Here is a 16,856-nt window from a genome sequence, read left to right on the forward strand (position 1 = left end):
ATATTTGATTTTTTTTTTTAAATGTAAATAACAAAAAAATTAATATCAATTATAATTTATAATTTTTATTTAATTTTTTAAAAATTTTGCAAATATTTTAAAAATAATTATTATATTATACAATCATATAATAGAATGTAAGGATTTGAAAATCAATGTAAAGACCTACTAAAACTTGTATATGGAATAATTTATTATAATAATAATAAAATAATAATAATAATAATAATAATAATACAATTAAAAGAAATAAATAATGAAAATAATATAATTTACAAATTAATTAAATGTTAATATGAGAATTAATTATTTATTAATTAATAATACAAATTGATAATTAAAATAGAACTTTTTTTTTGGGCAAAAAGAAAAAAAAAAGTAATTTCATTCAAAACTGTATCCTTTATATAATAGTTACTATATTTTGTATAATTATCTTGAAATAGGTCGTAAAAGAAATATCGATTGGCAAAATTCCATTTGGAATATGCACTTTTCTGACAAATAAATCATCAAATATACCGAGAACTTATTTTCACTATCAAATATGTATAGTTAAAATCAATATAATAGATAACAATTTTCAAAGAATAATTTTGAAATAGTTTTTTTTTACATATCGTCTCTTCATCTCGATTTTTTTTTTCTTATCTTTATACATACTTGAATTTTAAGAAAATAATCATGTTTCTATTTTATAAGATTCGATTAAGAAAAAAAAATTACACGATTGATGTTTAATTTTTCTATTTTATTCTATAATCAAAAAAAATTTTTGCTGTATATGTTATAATTTTTAATATAATTAAATATTAATTAAATTTAAAAAGTAGGTAAATTATGCTCTAAATAAATAATTTTTATCTATTTGTTTATTATTATTAATTTATTTATTGAATATTTATTTATTTAGTATTTATTTATTATTATTAATTAATTAATTAATTAATTTTTAATTACTATTATTATTATTATTATTATTATTTTTATATTCATTTATTTACTATTACGTAAATTGAAACAATAAATCAATAGAAAGCTATTTTTTTTTTACAAATTAATAATGCAAAATTTTAATAATAAATATTTTAGTCTAATGTCCGTTTATAATTAAATCATAAATATTGACTTTTTAAAACTAGTAATAATTCTATATAAAATAACGGTTTACGGGATAAGAGAAATTTTCTTCTTCTATTAAAATTTTTATAATATAAATATAAAAAAAAAAAATTAATTAAGAAAAAAAAAATTTGCGCATTCAAAACGAAATTGTGAAATTATTTTTTTTTTAAATAAAAATTTTAGAAGAAAATAGAAATAACAAAAAATAGATGAAAATAATTTTTGTTCCCTTAAGTTTTATTTTCTTATTTTATTATTTTTTTTTATAGATTTGCAATTTTTCAAAACTAATACTTTCTGTTTGTTTTTCATTTTAATCAGAATTTAAAAAAAAAATTATACTAAAAAAACTTGTTTTCATTTGCATAACAAATTCTCTAGTTAAAAATTTTTTTTTTTTTATTTATATCGGTAAAATATTAAATAGAAAAAATATTATTTTAAATTAAAAAACCAAATTAATTTTAATTTATATATGAATATTATTATTTTTTTTTTATTTTATTATTTAAAAATTTTTAAATACAAAAAAAATTATTTAAAAATTTTGAGAATACATATTTAAATATACGCAGCAAGGTAAAAATTTTTCTTCATAAAAAAAAAATTTTCGTATTAAAAGAAAAAAAAACATTTTAGCAAATAATACAGTATTTTTCCTAAATCAGATGAAAAAAATACTTTCAAATAGAAAAAAAAATTTCCTCTCCATTTGTTTTCTAATGAATGTTAATATTATGTTTTCAATCATTAAATAAATACCTATACATTAAAAGAAACAAAAAAAAAATCGATCGATATGAAAATAATTTAAAAAAGATAAATAAATATTGAATCATGAAGAAATTTCTCTTATTATACAATATGTCTCGTATTTTACAAACATTTTCCATAACTTTGAAACAAATTTTTTTTTTTTTTTTTTCCTTTTTTTAATAAAATGCAAAATCTTTAAATTAATACATTTCATATTATGTCATTATAAATTTATTTATATTTTCATTTATTTTAATTAATTTATTTTAATTTTCGTTAACTTTAATATTTATTTTAAAAAACAATTTACTTTTGTACATAAATTATCCAAAACTGTTATAAAAATAATTACAATGTCAATGTTATCTTTCTCTATCAATTTTTTATTTTAGTCTCAAGTTCTAAAATAATAACAACAAAAAAAATCAATAAAAAAAAAGAAGCAGTTTTTTAAAAAAAAAAAAAAAGAATAAATAAATAAAAAAAAACCCCAAAATCATTTTCAAACATTGTCAAATTTTTGAACATGATCTCATTTTCTAAAAATAAAGTTAGCCCTCTGATTAAATGACTCTGCTTCTATGTATTTTGTACCCTATAGAACAGTATCATTTCAACTCAACAATTTAATGTTTCTTTTTAATAATAATATTAATAATAAATAATTTTAATAATATTATTAATAATGATAATAATAATAATAATAAATATGATAATATTATTGATAGTACCAATAATAATAATAATAATAATAGTAATAATAATAATTATTATTAAAATATTAATATTATTTATTTATTTGTAATTTACGTAATTTTAATAATAAAACTAATAATAAAATTTAAAATTAATCAATTACCTTAATAGGGTGAATTTAAAGTATGATTTTTTTTTCAAATTTGAAATTTTCACTTATTGAATACTATATATAAACATATTTATATATATATGTTAAATATCACATGTATCCATGAAGTATTCACATAACAAACAAAAAAAATATATATATTCACTCGCGATTATACACAACCAAGACAATGACACCAAGAGATTTGTAAAATAAAATTAAAAACAAAAAAAAAAAATTATCTGAAATAATAAAGAAACAAAGGAATAATGTACATTTGCACCAATGAAAATTAATCAAACAAAAATGAAACAACAATCACTAGTAAAACATCGCCCGTGTGGCGTGCCTCCTCTCTGTGCCTTTCAAAATCAGCTGTAGAACTGCGTTGCCACCGAGTACACTGACAGAAATTTAACCGAACTATACTCACGAGTCAAACCAGGAACGTATACAAATGGTTCAAATTGCTTGGGTGCCCTCTATATATATATATACCTATATATATATAATACTCTAGGTCCATTGTGCCTCCCAATGTTTTTCTCCAGTTCCACCATAATCCACTCGATTCAATGATTCATCATATTATGTACTATCGTCAAAAGATTTTTACAAATTTACTTTAAAATAACAAAGAAACAAAACTAAAGTACAAAATACTAGTAAAAAAAGGAAAAATTGTATAAATAATTTTCTGACCATTTTCTGACAAATTTCTGACTCATTTTTTTTTTTTTTTTTTTGACAAATATGAGTTATATGTAATCAATTTTGTATTTTCTAAGACAATGTGTACATATCTGTATTAAAAAAATTTCTGACTGTTTCATTGACAAAAATATTGGCGATTTTCCGACCATATTTCTATTTTCTGACTATTTTCGGACCATTTTTATCTCTTTTTTTTTTGACTATTATGAGTTATATATGATCAATTTTGTATTTTCTAAAACAATGTATACATATCTATATTAAAAAAATTTTCTGACCGTTTCGTTGACGGAAATATTGACGATTTTCCGACCATATTTCTATTTTCTGACCATATTCTCACGCGTTATTGTACATATTATTGTATCTCTATTCATATTCTTTTTGTCTCCTTTTGTGCATAGTATTCTCTTTTTATGACCTATTTTGTGATCTATTTTATTGCCTACTTTGTGATCTTCATGTCTTTTAGTTTAATTCCTTATAATTTGATAATTCCAGAGATGATTTTTCTGACCATTTAATTATTCGTAGCATTGCTAATTCTTTTAACATTTTATGAGAATTTTCTGACCATATTGAATAGAGTATTATGGACAATGTTCCATTTAAGTCCCCTATTTTTATGACTGTAAGGTTTTTATTTTATGACCACCTTAAAACTTATATTTTTCGTTGTAATTAATTATAATTATATATTTATAGTATTGTTGTTTTATGACCTAATTTATAACCTATTTTACTGCTTGTTTTCCGACTGTGTATCTTTTAGTTTAAATTCTTATTATTTCTAATTTAATCGCTGCAACTAATCATCATTTTGTGCATAGAATCGTCTAAATAGTATATTAACGTGGTCAGAAAATTTATATAAAGGAATTAATCTGTCAAGGAATATATAACAGACAATAAAATGGTCAGAAAATGAAATTATTAATTACAACGAGAAATAGAAATTTTAAGGTAGTCAAAAAATGGTCAGAAAAAATGGTCGTGTTATGTCCTAATTTATGACCTATTTTAATGCCTGTTTTCTGACCTTTGTTTCTTTAAGATCAATTTTTATAATTTCTAACTTGATAAATCCAGGGTTTTTTTTCTGTCTATTATTCATATCATTGCTAATGACTATTTTCTGACTATTTTATCAGGTATTATGGACAATTTTTCATTCTATTATGTCCCTATTTTTATGACTATAAGGTTTTTTAAGACTACCTTAAAACTTCTATTTCTGGTTGTAAGTAATTATAATTTTATGCATAGTAAATTGACGTTTTATGACCTGTTTTAATGCATGTTTTATGACCTTTGTGTCTTTTAGTACAACTCTTAAAATTTTTAATTTGATATAATATAGCAGAGATTTTTTTTATTATTAGTATCGTTGCAAACTCATTTAACTCTATATGAAAATTTTCTGACCATTTTGTGACTACTTTAAATCTTCTATTTCTCGTTGTAACTAATAAATTCATTTTCTGACCATTTTATGATCATTTTATTGTCTGTTATATATTCCTTGACGGATTAATTTCTTTATGTACATTTTCTGACCACGTTAATATACTATATAGACGATTTTTTCTAACCATTTTTACCAATTTTTTGACTTTATAACTTTTGTGTGGTCAGAAATTGGACGAAAAAAGAATAAATCGATATTGAAATTGGAAAAAAATCATTCTACGATCCCTAGTTTATGGTAATTTTGAAACTGTGTTACCTTAAACTATAGAATTTTTTTCGACTTGAAATCTTCTTTATGACCCTTTTACGACTTATTTGTAGTTCTTGTTTTATAATTTTTATATTACTTATTTTTACCACTTTATTTTCTGACCGAACGTTTCTCAATATGATTACCTGTTTTATATTTTCTGCTATTATTTTGTGAATTATTTTCTACTTTTTACGACTTTTAAGCAAAAATTTCAAACATTTTTAGTTGCATTATTGATATAGAAGTAAAAAATTTTAAACAATAAAAGATATATAAATATATGTCCAATTTTATGACTCATTTTATTGTTTTTGACCATTGTGTCTTTTACTTCAAATTTTGTTATTTCTAATTTAAAAACTCGATATAGATTTTTTTTCCGACTAATATTATTATTCGTATCATTGCTAACACATTGTATTCTTTATGAGAATTTTCTGACCATTTTGTCGGGTATTATTGTTCTATTCAATTGTCCTTATTTTTATGACTGTGAGGTTTTTTTATGACCAGCTTGTGACTTTGTACCTTGTAATTTATAATTTATAAATATTGTAACATTCTATAATCATTTTCTGACTATTTTGGTATTTATTGTATCCTTTGACGCAATGGCTTCTTTATGTCCATTTTCTGACTACGTTAAAGTAGGTATTAAAAACGTATTTCTGACCAATTTTACCAGTTTTTGACTTTTATAATATATTTTATGGTCATAAAATGACAAAATTGGCATTTAAATAAAAAAGAACTATTTTATGACTTTTCGGTTTTCTCTTGAATAATGTTCTTTTTCTATTTTCTGACCACATTCTTGTATGCAATTTTTTGACACGCTAACATCTTTGAGGTAATTTTAAAACTTAAATTCGATTTTTTTCTGCTTGAAACGTTTTTTATGACCATTTTATGCCTTATTGTATTGGTTATTGTTTGTGTAACATTTATATTATTCTTTTTTTTATCACATTTGTTTTTTTATTGTACAAGATGAGAATTTAAAAAAATTTTTTTAAACATATTTTATGACAATTTTTTAATTCATTTTATAATTAATTTTTTGATTTTGTGACTTTTTTGCGATTATTTTGTATCACCGTTTTCTTTTATTGGATTATAGAAATTATTTGCCTTTTTTTCTTCAACAATATTGTCTTATTAAAAATGTTATTGTTATCGTTTTTCTGATCTATTTTATAACTTTTAACGAGTTTAATAGCAAAATTTTGTGACCCCTTTGTAATTTCAGCGAATAAATAATAGTTACAATGAACGATAATTTTAATTAATGACCATTTAATTTTTTTTTTTTTCTCTCTAAACACTGACAAGAATCCTCGCATATCATAGATTTCTTACGATGATTCATCATTAATGGCCGGAGATTATTAACTTCAAACATCAAATATGTATATAGACAAAACGAGTAGTAGCTCACCGAATGTCAATTTTCAATGAGCAAAGAGTAAACAACTTTGAAAAGATAAAAACTATTCAAAATCAACGGGGGAGGAATTGCGATAAATAGATTAAAAAAAAAATTGTTTTGTAAAATGATAATGAAATATTCTGTATATTTTTTTTTATCTTTTATATATATATTTGTAAAAGTTATGAAACATATCTTAAAAAAAAAACGAGTGATCTTATATTAAGAGGATTAGATTACTCTTATGATATTCTCAGAGATTATTCATATTAAAAAATTCTAAAAAAAGTCCAAATTACCAAAAAATTGAATATTTAAAAGTTCGAATTACGAAAAAATATCGTATTTTTAAAAATCCAAATTATTCAAAAATTGAATTTTCAAAATTTCGTTCTTTTGGTAATTTGATTTTTTCAAGATTCAATTTTTCAATAATAAGATCCAAATATTAAATGTTCGAATTACCAAAAGATGTAGAATTTTTAATAATTCGAATTTCTAAAAGTTCGATTTACCAAAAGACAAATTTTTAAAAGTTCGAATTTTTAAAAACCCGAATTTTTAAAACCTCGAATGTTTTTAAATTTCTAATTATACTGTAAGATCGATTTTGTTAAAAGTTCGAATTACCAACAGATAAAGTTTTTAATAGTTCGACTTTTTTAAAAGTTCGTAATATGAAAAGAAAATTTTTTAAAAGTTTGAATTTCCAAAAAGTCGAATGTTTAAAAAGTCGAATTTTTTAAATTTCGAATTACTATCAAATCGAATTGTTAAATGTTCTAATTACCAAAAAATAAAATCGAATTTCTAAAAGTTCAAATATTCAAAAGATCAAATTTCTAAAAATCCGAATTATTAAAAAATCACATTTCTAAATGTCCAAAATTACAAAAAGAAGGAATTTTTAAAAGTTCAAATAACCAAAATATCGAATTTTTAAAAGTTTCTATTTGTTGATAATTTGAAAATTTTAAATATTCGAATTTTTGGTAATTCGAAATTTTAGAAATAAGATTTGTTAATAATTTGACCTTTTAACAAAAGGGTGAGATTTACACCTATAGGGGGGCCCTAGACAGGAGTTACCAAAAAAAGTGGCCATAAGCCCTTTTGAAATTTGAGATAAAAAATTAGACAACTTCACATCAAAAACTGACGAAAATTTTATTACAACGTAATAAAACACTTTTTAAAAAAAATATATTTTGTATATACCTTTAATTCAATATATATTTAAAATTTTAAATTAACAACAATGTTTTTAAAATGATGCAGTAAACTTGTATTTTTACAAGATTACCTAAGATCGAAATTTATAACCAAAATTCTGCCTGTTAAAAATTCCGAACAAATTATTATTTATTATTAACAAATTCTATTACAAATTATGTAAAAAACACAATGAATATTAACAAAAAGAACTGAGTAATTTGCAATTGTGTCATATTAAAGTCCAAAAAAATAGATCAAAAGTAAGAACTATTTTTATATACAAAATGAGTCTTTTCAGGTTATAAACGAATTGCAGAATGTGCCTCTTACCCGCTTCGTTGTCTTTGACAAAGATATTTTTGACTAAGTAACCAAAACGAAAATTAAAGTGTAAGCGTTTGAATAACACTAATTTATTGTTATTAATTTCTAATCGATTCAACTATAATTGAAATAAACATAAACTATTTTCATGTTAATACTGATGCGCCATGTTGATTTTCTGATACCAGCTGATCAACACAGTCAAGGCAGGGCTGAGCTATCTTGGTGCGTAAGCTTTGAAATAGTTATTCTTTACCAAATGTAGATGGCATTATATGCTAATGTTCTCTTTCCTGAATTATGAGAAGAAATGAGATTATAAAAAGAAGAAAAATACAAATGCATTGCGATTAATCGAGAACCAAAAGTCTGCAAAAAAAATGCAGAAAATTTTTATTATATTAAAAAAATTGATATTTTTGTTAACTTATTTTCAAATAAATGATTGAAGTGAGTGCATGACATCATTGCTATTAAAAATTTGAAAAAAAATTTAGCTTTACAAAACTTTGGTGGCCGGGTAAGCAGCTGCTTATTTTGCATGCATATAACTTCGGACCTGATTATTATGTTTTTATTATTATTATTATTATTATTATTATTATAATATAAATTAATAATAATTATTAATTGGCATTTTTCTTTAAGTTTTCTTCACCATATGCCTTTCCCAAAAGTTCTATTAAAAAAAAAAAAATTTTTTCAAATTGTCTCTAAATCAGTCAGTACCAGGGATTCGTGGAAAAAGACTTTACAACTGGGGCTATAAAGCCATTTAATATCTTATAAGTATGAGCCAGAATGGTCAAGAACTTTTAGTACTTTTGCGGTTGCACACTTAACTTAACGTCTTTAGAAATTAGGGCATTGCGAAGACAAAGAATCAAGTTTGTTCCAATTTTTATTTTTTTTTATTTTTTAACATTATAATAATATATACAAAAAATTATTACCAAGTTATTTATAAATGACAATATAATAAAATATAATTCGCATGTAATTTTTTTTTATTTATTCAAAGAGAAATTTTATAATATGTATATAATTATGACAAAATTTGGAAAAATATAGAATAATTATAAATATTATGAATTATGAAAAGTTCTGAAAAATAAGAAGTAATTTACTGTTTTTTAAAAAGTGATAAAAAAAATTAATATTTTTAGTTTTTCGTTGGTGTGTATATATATAAATATATACAATATAAATAAGGAGAAAGGAAACAAATCTCCTCTAGAGCATAAAGCAATATTCAGTACAAGAAGTAATAAAATTCTCAGCAAAACATTTGTAAGTCAGCTGTATATATATATATATATATATATATATATATATATATATATATATATATATATATATATATATATATATATATATAGTGAACAGCTCTAGTCGATTTCACATATAATTGGTGTTTCGCTTATAAAGACAGGATGCTGTTTTGCAAGAAAATTATATATTACTTTGTATTACTCTTATGATGTGCGCTCTACACACTTGTGATAGTCATCATGATTCTTAGGAAGAGGAAACTTTTCTCAAGTATAAATATCGACAGGCCACGATTATTCAAGTTTAATAAATACATCAAATCTTCTCATAATTTTAGAGTACAATTTTTTTTTTCATCTTTTGCAAAAAAAAAAAAAGAACAAAGAAAAACAAACCACGAAGAATTATAATCAAATATATGGTGACGCGTTGTGAAGAAAACTTTAAAAAAAAATTTTTAGGTTATATTTCGAAATTTTTTTATGTGAAAATACAAAAAAAGAGAATTAACTCTCAAAACGAATTTATGTTAAGTCTTCGTATCATCGAATATTAAAGTTCATTTTGATTTTATGTAAAAAATCAAAAATATAAACTTTTAATCAAGACATAAAACTATTGTAAAGATAATCTGTAATTCGTTTGCTTCGTCTTTCTTCAGAGAGCGTCACATATATCGTGAATTTTTGAGGTTATGTTCGTATTTTAGCTAATTTTGATGTTTACTAGTAGTATTTTGCCCTAATTTTAAGGTTATGTTTTTAACGTCAAACTTAGCGGTTTCTTGACTTATGATCTTAAGGCCAAAATACTAACAAAGTTGAAAACATAACCTCAAAATTAGTAAGGACCAAAGTTTGCAATATGAAAGCAAAAAAAAAAAAAAGAAATTCGCTGCCGCAGCAAACTTGTAGTATTGTATTTTAAAAACAAACATTCTTATTTAAAAAAAAAAGGAGTTCCTAATCTCAAACTAAAGAATGAAGTTTGATATAGTGAGAATCATCTAATTCATCATTTACTACCGTCCCACGTGTAAAGTTCAATTGACACGGCCTTAATATTATATACTTTAAAATATAAAAATCATTACACGTGTTTTTTAAATGGTCAACTATTCAAAATTTTGCTTCTATTGATTATTATTTCTATTGATTGAATAATTATTTCAAAAAAAAGAGAACATTTTCATATTTTCTTTTAATACTAAAAGTGCACAAAATTAAAATTTTTTATAACAAATGGTTTTTAAATTATTATTTTATTATTATTAAAATTATTATTAAAATTACTATTTTTAATATTTGCATAACAGTTACGACTTTAAAAAAAAAAATCACATTTTTTATGTTGGATCATTTGAAAATATTTTCCCCTTATATAATATATTTTTCAGTTATTATATGAATATTTAATTATATAATATTGAAAAAAATCTTTTTTAAACTTGGATTTTTACCAAAAGTCACATCCAACAATTTAAGGCAATATTATAATTCTTTTAGACTATTTTAGAATTTTTAAAAAATTTAATTTTTTTGATATTGTTTCAAAAAATTAATATTATTTTAGAATATTTAAAATAATGCACTCGATGAAAAAAAAAAATGTTAACAATTTAAATTATTCTAAATAAATTATTCATGAACAAAATCAAAATTAATGATCTACTATAGATTGTGTGTAAATAATTTTGTTTTTTATTTATTAATAAAAAATAATGAATTAATAAATAAAAAAAATAAAATTTTATTAAAAAATAATAAAAAAGTAATAATAATAATAATAATAATAATAAATAATGAAAAATAATGAATTATAGAAAGAAATTTTTTTTTTTTTATTAAAAATAATATAAAAATAAAATTTTTCTTTTGTTTTGCAAAATGAGGGAGTTTATTGTCAATTGATACGGCATTGGATTTTATAGTTTGCGCATGTACAAAACAAAGATGTCAAGAAAATAAGCACGATGTTGGCTTGAACGGTCAGTGAATTTTCAACCTTATAGAAAATTACCATTAGAGACGGGACATACAACTATTTCAAGATTGTTTAGGTGTGAGAAGGAAGGAAAAATAATAAGGTCAATGTGAGTAAGTGAGATAAAATGAAAGGAGAGAGAATGGACTCTACTCTACCGCATGGTTTGCCGTTCAGGTCGATACTCTGGCACCAAAGAGTTGAACCAGTCGCGATCTCGAGTGCAAGTGTACTTTTCTCGGTGCATTGCAAGTACACGTGCACTGAAAACTTTTACGTTTCGTTTCGTTCCTTTCTTCACTTAGGCGCTATTCTTCGCGCGCGCACACTCTTTCTCTCTCACTCTTTCCTCTTTTTTTACTCTCTTAATTTTTTTTTTCTTCTATATATCTCATTCTTCAAGCCTAAGTAGAGAGTACTATTTGCACGCTATCTCTATACTTTTACGATATTATAGATTGATTCTTGATGAATCTCTCTCTCTCTCTTTTTTTTTCTCGTTTCTTTTTTTGTTGAAGCCTTTTATATTACAAATGACAATGAGGAGAATTGTATGAAATTTAAACTATTGTGTATATATATGATCGATTCCACGTGAAATTTATCTATGACTTTTTAAATTTGGATACATTTTCTTTTTCGTTCCTTACAGAAAAAAAAGGAGCGCATGATTATTCCATAAAATTAATTAATTAGAATTTTCATTTTATGGAATTTCATTTGTCATAATTATTTTTGAGCCGAATTTTTATTTATTCAAATTTGTATTTTGCAGAATTTTCATAAAAACAATTTTCTATATTACAAGGAAAAAAAAAGTAATTTTTACTACTTTCGGAGTAAAACGGGAACTGTCCGAATTTTCTGCGCATCTCTGGCAACTTTTACTTCAAAAATAGTAAAATTTACTCCAGAAATAGTAAAAATTACTACAGAAACAGAAAAATTTACTACAGAAATAGTTAATTTTACTATTTTTGGAATAAAAGTTGCCAGATATGCGCAGAAACTTCGGACAGTTTCCGTTGTACTCTAAAAGTAGCAAAAATTATTTTTTCTTTTTTTTCCGTGTACAGAATTTATATACAACCGAAAATTCACTTCACAGAATTTTTATTTGCTCAAATTTTCAATTTCTCGAATTTTCCATTAACATAATTTAGGCATTTTAAAAAGAATTTTTATTGGGTAGAATTTTTTTTTAGATGAATTTTTATTTGTTCGAATTATATTATTTGTTATAATTTCCATATAACCGATTTTTTACACTACAAAATTTTTACTTAATCAAAAAATCATTTTTAAGAATTTCTAATTGATAGAATTTTCATTTGTCCGAAATTGGAAATGGCCGAACAAACAATCGATTTCGGCGCGATTTTTAAAATCAACCAATCACAATTTTATGGATAATTTTTTATTGGTTGATTTTAAAAATCGCGCCGAAGTTTTTTTCGGCCATTTGCAATTTCGGACAAATGAAAATTCTATCAATTAGAAATTCTTAAAAATGATTTTTTGATTAAGTAAAAATTTTGTAGTGTAAAAAATCGGTTATATGGAAATTATATCAAATAATAATTCGAACAAATAAAAATTCATCGGAAAAAAAATTCTATGCAATGAAATTCTACCAAATAAAAATTCTTTAAAATGCCTATTATATTAAATTGAAAATTCGAGCAAATAAAAATTCTGAAAAATAAAAATTCGAACAAATAGAAAATTCTGTGAAGTTAATTTTTCGTTATATAAAAATTCTGTAATATAGAAAATAGTTTTTATTGAAAATTCTGCAAAATACTTAATTCAATAATAAATAAAAATTCGGCTCAAAAATAATTATGACAAATGAAATTCCATAAAATGAAAATTCTAACTAATGATATTTTATAGAACAAAATCATGCATCTCGAATTTTATTAAAAAGTAATTAGTTTTTAGACGAATTTTAATTCGATTTTTTTTTCTTTTGGACATTTGCAATTTCGGACAAAATACAAAATTCGGCGTCTTAAAAATTTTAGCAAATTAAAAATTTGTACAAATAAAAATACGGACAAATTAAAATTCGGTGAATTGGATTTTCTGTAATTGTAATAACAATGGTTCATAGAAGTAGAATATTTATTAAATTAAATTTATTGAAATTCAAAAAAAAATATTTGTCTTTTTTAACTTTTTTTCCTAATATAAATCGACTATATAAACCTACTTTTTTGCGCCTTAAAGTCGATTCGAGTTCTGCAATGTACCTTCTTGGTTGTCCTTTTTTTTTTTTTCTTTTTTCTGTATGATTCATTCAAAATGCTCGCAGTATTCGTCATTCAGGGAAATGTCTGATGAACTGACTGAGGCACCCTTGGAACTTTATAGAAATCGAAATTCTTTTTCTTTTAAAAATACTTTTAATTTTTTCATCGAGTAAATATAATTGTAAAATAATTTTTTCTTTCTTTTTTTTATAGTAAAAAAAATGTACATATTCTTTCTTTTTTTTGGTAAAAGTCTAACTTATTACACTATCAAATTAATTATTTTTAACTAATTCAAAATTAACGATCACTTTATTTATTATTTTTTTCATTTGTAATCATAAATTTGTATGACTTTTTTCTCATCAGTTTTTAATTATTGGAGTTGCATACAAATAGTTGGAATCTTATTGTTATTACATTATTTTACACTTTAATGTAATTACTTTTTTTAAAGGCTTGCAAGTATTAACATTATTAAAATTTTATCTAAATTTTGAGGTTATGTTCGTTTCTTGATTAGGGGACTTTGAAGTTATGTTTGTCGGACATAGCCTCAAACCCAACGGTCCCTTGACCTATGTCTTTGAATTTTGAGATTATGTTTGAACTAAGGCCTTTAATTTTAGAAACCTATATTCTAGAATTTTGAGGTTATGTTTGATCTCTGACCTTGAATCCTAAAACCTTATACCCTTGAATTTTAAGGTTATGTTTGATCCATGACCTTGAATCTTAGAGACCTAGGACCTGGAATTTTAAGGTTATGTTCGTTTTAATACTAATTTAGGTAGATATATGGGTCGTTCCACGTCAATTTGCCCAACTAAAATACCCATGTTTTTGACATGGTTAGTACAATGGTTGTTTACACTTTATGTGGAATGATCCATTTTGGAGACAGCGGCAAAATCTTTTTATAATACAGTCATTCCATGTCAAGAGTAACTAACCTAACCTAACCTAACCTAACCTAACCTAACCTAACCTAACCTAACCTAACCTAACCTAACCTAACCTAACCTAACCTAACCTTGTCAAAAACATGGGTTGGGTACACTTGACATGGAATGACCTATGCTGGAAACAGAGGGGAAATCTTTTTATAATATAGATATACATATATATAACATGGAAATTGGATCGAAATTTGTCGAACCAATTAATTCTAATTGAGAAAATCAAATTTGAATGTAGTTTGGGCCTATCAAAATTTAATTTATCATTTTAATTGGAATCCTAAAATTGAACATTTTTTTTCTTTTTTAATAATTTTAACCACGTATACATTGAAAGAAAATAATTATTAAAATTTTTTAAACTATTTTATAATATTGAAAAAATATTATGCTAAAAAAAGGAGGGAATTCTATTAAATTGACATTTTGTGTTAATTAAAATTCGGACAAATATAAAGACTTGGTTTATAATGAAAATTCTGTCATTTAAAAATTCTAATCAGACGAAATTCTATTTAATAAGAATTCTGATAAATAGACATTCCTGCGTTAAAAATAATTCTTTCGAAAAAAAAAAAAAAAAAAAAAAAAAATGGGAATTATGTTGAAAAAATATTTTGTTAAATAAAAATTTGAATACATAGAAATTCTGTTATATGTATAAATTATGGTTAATTTAAATTCGATTAAACATTTCCTAAAAAAAAAAAGAAATTGCTTTCAATTCATATTAAAAATTTTTTACAATAGAAAAATTTATTGTCTATATATAGTTTTTATAAAAAAAATTTTTATAACTTTCTTCCATTAATGGACCCATCTGCTTGTAATCATCATTTAAACCCCCGCGCGCTATGCCATCAGTGTAATTTATCTTAAGCGATATTATTAGAAAGCGCTCTCATCTAAATCTAAACTATATGCGCTTCTAGAAGCTAGTTATATAGAAACCAGAAGCTGAAATAATGAATTTTAAGTTTGCAAGTAATTACATATTGTTCTAAAAAAAAAAAATAAAATAAATAAAACATCAAAAATATGCAAAATAAAAACAAAAACAATTTTTTTTTTATATATATTTGAATATATATAATATAATAATATATAATATTGTGACAAATTTGTGTAAGTTTTGTTTCCTTTTGTTTTTATGGATCTTATTATTTTTTGCTTCTTTGACCTATATTATTGTTATTTTATTATCTATTTTATATCTTTTTCTGATTGAAAAAAAAAAATATATATATATATACTAATCATTTTTTTTTCCATTGATCTTATTTTTCCAAATGAACCACCTATTTCAAAGAATTATTATTACAAATTCATTGAAATCTGAATAAATATTATTAAAATTAAAATGATTAAATTTTAATTAATAATAAATAAATAATTAAATAAATTAAAATCGACATTAAGAAATTATTTTTAAAAATAATTTCAATGAAATTGCCTAAAAACCAATAAATTATTAAAAAGTCTTGAAATGAACATAACCTTTAAATTCAAGTCATTTTTCGCGGGAACTCCACCTCCACTTGCGGCTATATTGAAAGTCTTGAAATTTACATAACCTCAAAATTTATGTCATTTTTGGCGGGAAATACAGAGAGAGAGAGATGAGGGAAGGGGGAAGGACATACTGCTTTATTCAGAGTCTTAAAACAAACATAACCTCAAAATTTAGGTCATTTTTGGCGGAGAAGGGGAAATGAGAGGAGGGAGGGGGTACTTGCGGCTATATTCAGAGCCTTGAAACGAACATAACCTCAAAATTTATGTCATTTCAGGTGGGGGAGGGGAGGGGACTTGCGGCTAAATTCAGAGTTTTGAAACGAACATAACCTCAAAATTTAGGTCATTTTGGCGGAGGAGGGGAAATGAGAGGAGGGAGGGGGGGACTTGCGGCTATATTCAGAGCCTTGAAAAGAACATAACCTCAAAATTTAGGTCATTTCTGGCGGGGGAGGGGACTTGCGGCTATATTCAGAGTCTAGAAACGAACATAACCTCAAAATTTAGGAGGGTGGAATCCCCCCCCCTCCTAGGTCAAAATTTCTGAAACAGCGGCGACTGCGGCGAAATCTTTTTATAATACAGAAAGATATATATTATGAATAATTGACAAATTAATGTTGACATTAGTATCCACAGAGGGATCCAATTTATTTATAAATCTTTTTTTTTATAGATATTTCTAGATATTATTATTATTATTATTTATTTAATTAATTTCTTCTTTAGTATTAATAAA

The 16,856-nt window shown here is 23.3% G+C and overlaps 1 protein-coding gene and 1 long non-coding RNA gene across 3 annotated transcripts in view; one reads left to right on the forward strand and one right to left on the reverse strand.

Moving 5' to 3' along the window:
* The window catches only part of LOC127290317 (ATP-binding cassette sub-family G member 4), a 40,312-nt gene extending 37,147 nt beyond the window's left edge, over positions 1–3,165 (reverse strand). The window contains exon 1 of the mRNA XM_051318810.1: positions 2,741–3,165. The gene's annotated coding sequence lies outside the window, so the exon portion shown is untranslated. The remainder of the gene's footprint in view (positions 1–2,740) is intronic.
* LOC127290331 (uncharacterized) overlaps positions 1–16,856 on the forward strand; it is a 192,293-nt gene that overhangs the window by 173,452 nt on the left and 1,985 nt on the right. The window contains exon 6 of one of the 2 annotated variants that reach the window (XR_007844295.1): positions 11,336–11,497. This is a non-coding gene — a long non-coding RNA (uncharacterized LOC127290331). Of the gene's footprint in view, positions 1–11,335; positions 11,681–16,856 lie in introns of those variants that run through there. The other variant, XR_007844294.1, reaches the window with a different exon arrangement.

The sequence above is a fragment of the Leptopilina boulardi genome, unplaced genomic scaffold (genome assembly GCF_019393585.1).
Source record: "Leptopilina boulardi isolate dan_hultmark-lab unplaced genomic scaffold, ZJU_Lbou_2.1 LbouV2_59, whole genome shotgun sequence".
NCBI classification, from domain to species: domain Eukaryota; kingdom Metazoa; phylum Arthropoda; class Insecta; order Hymenoptera; family Figitidae; genus Leptopilina; species Leptopilina boulardi.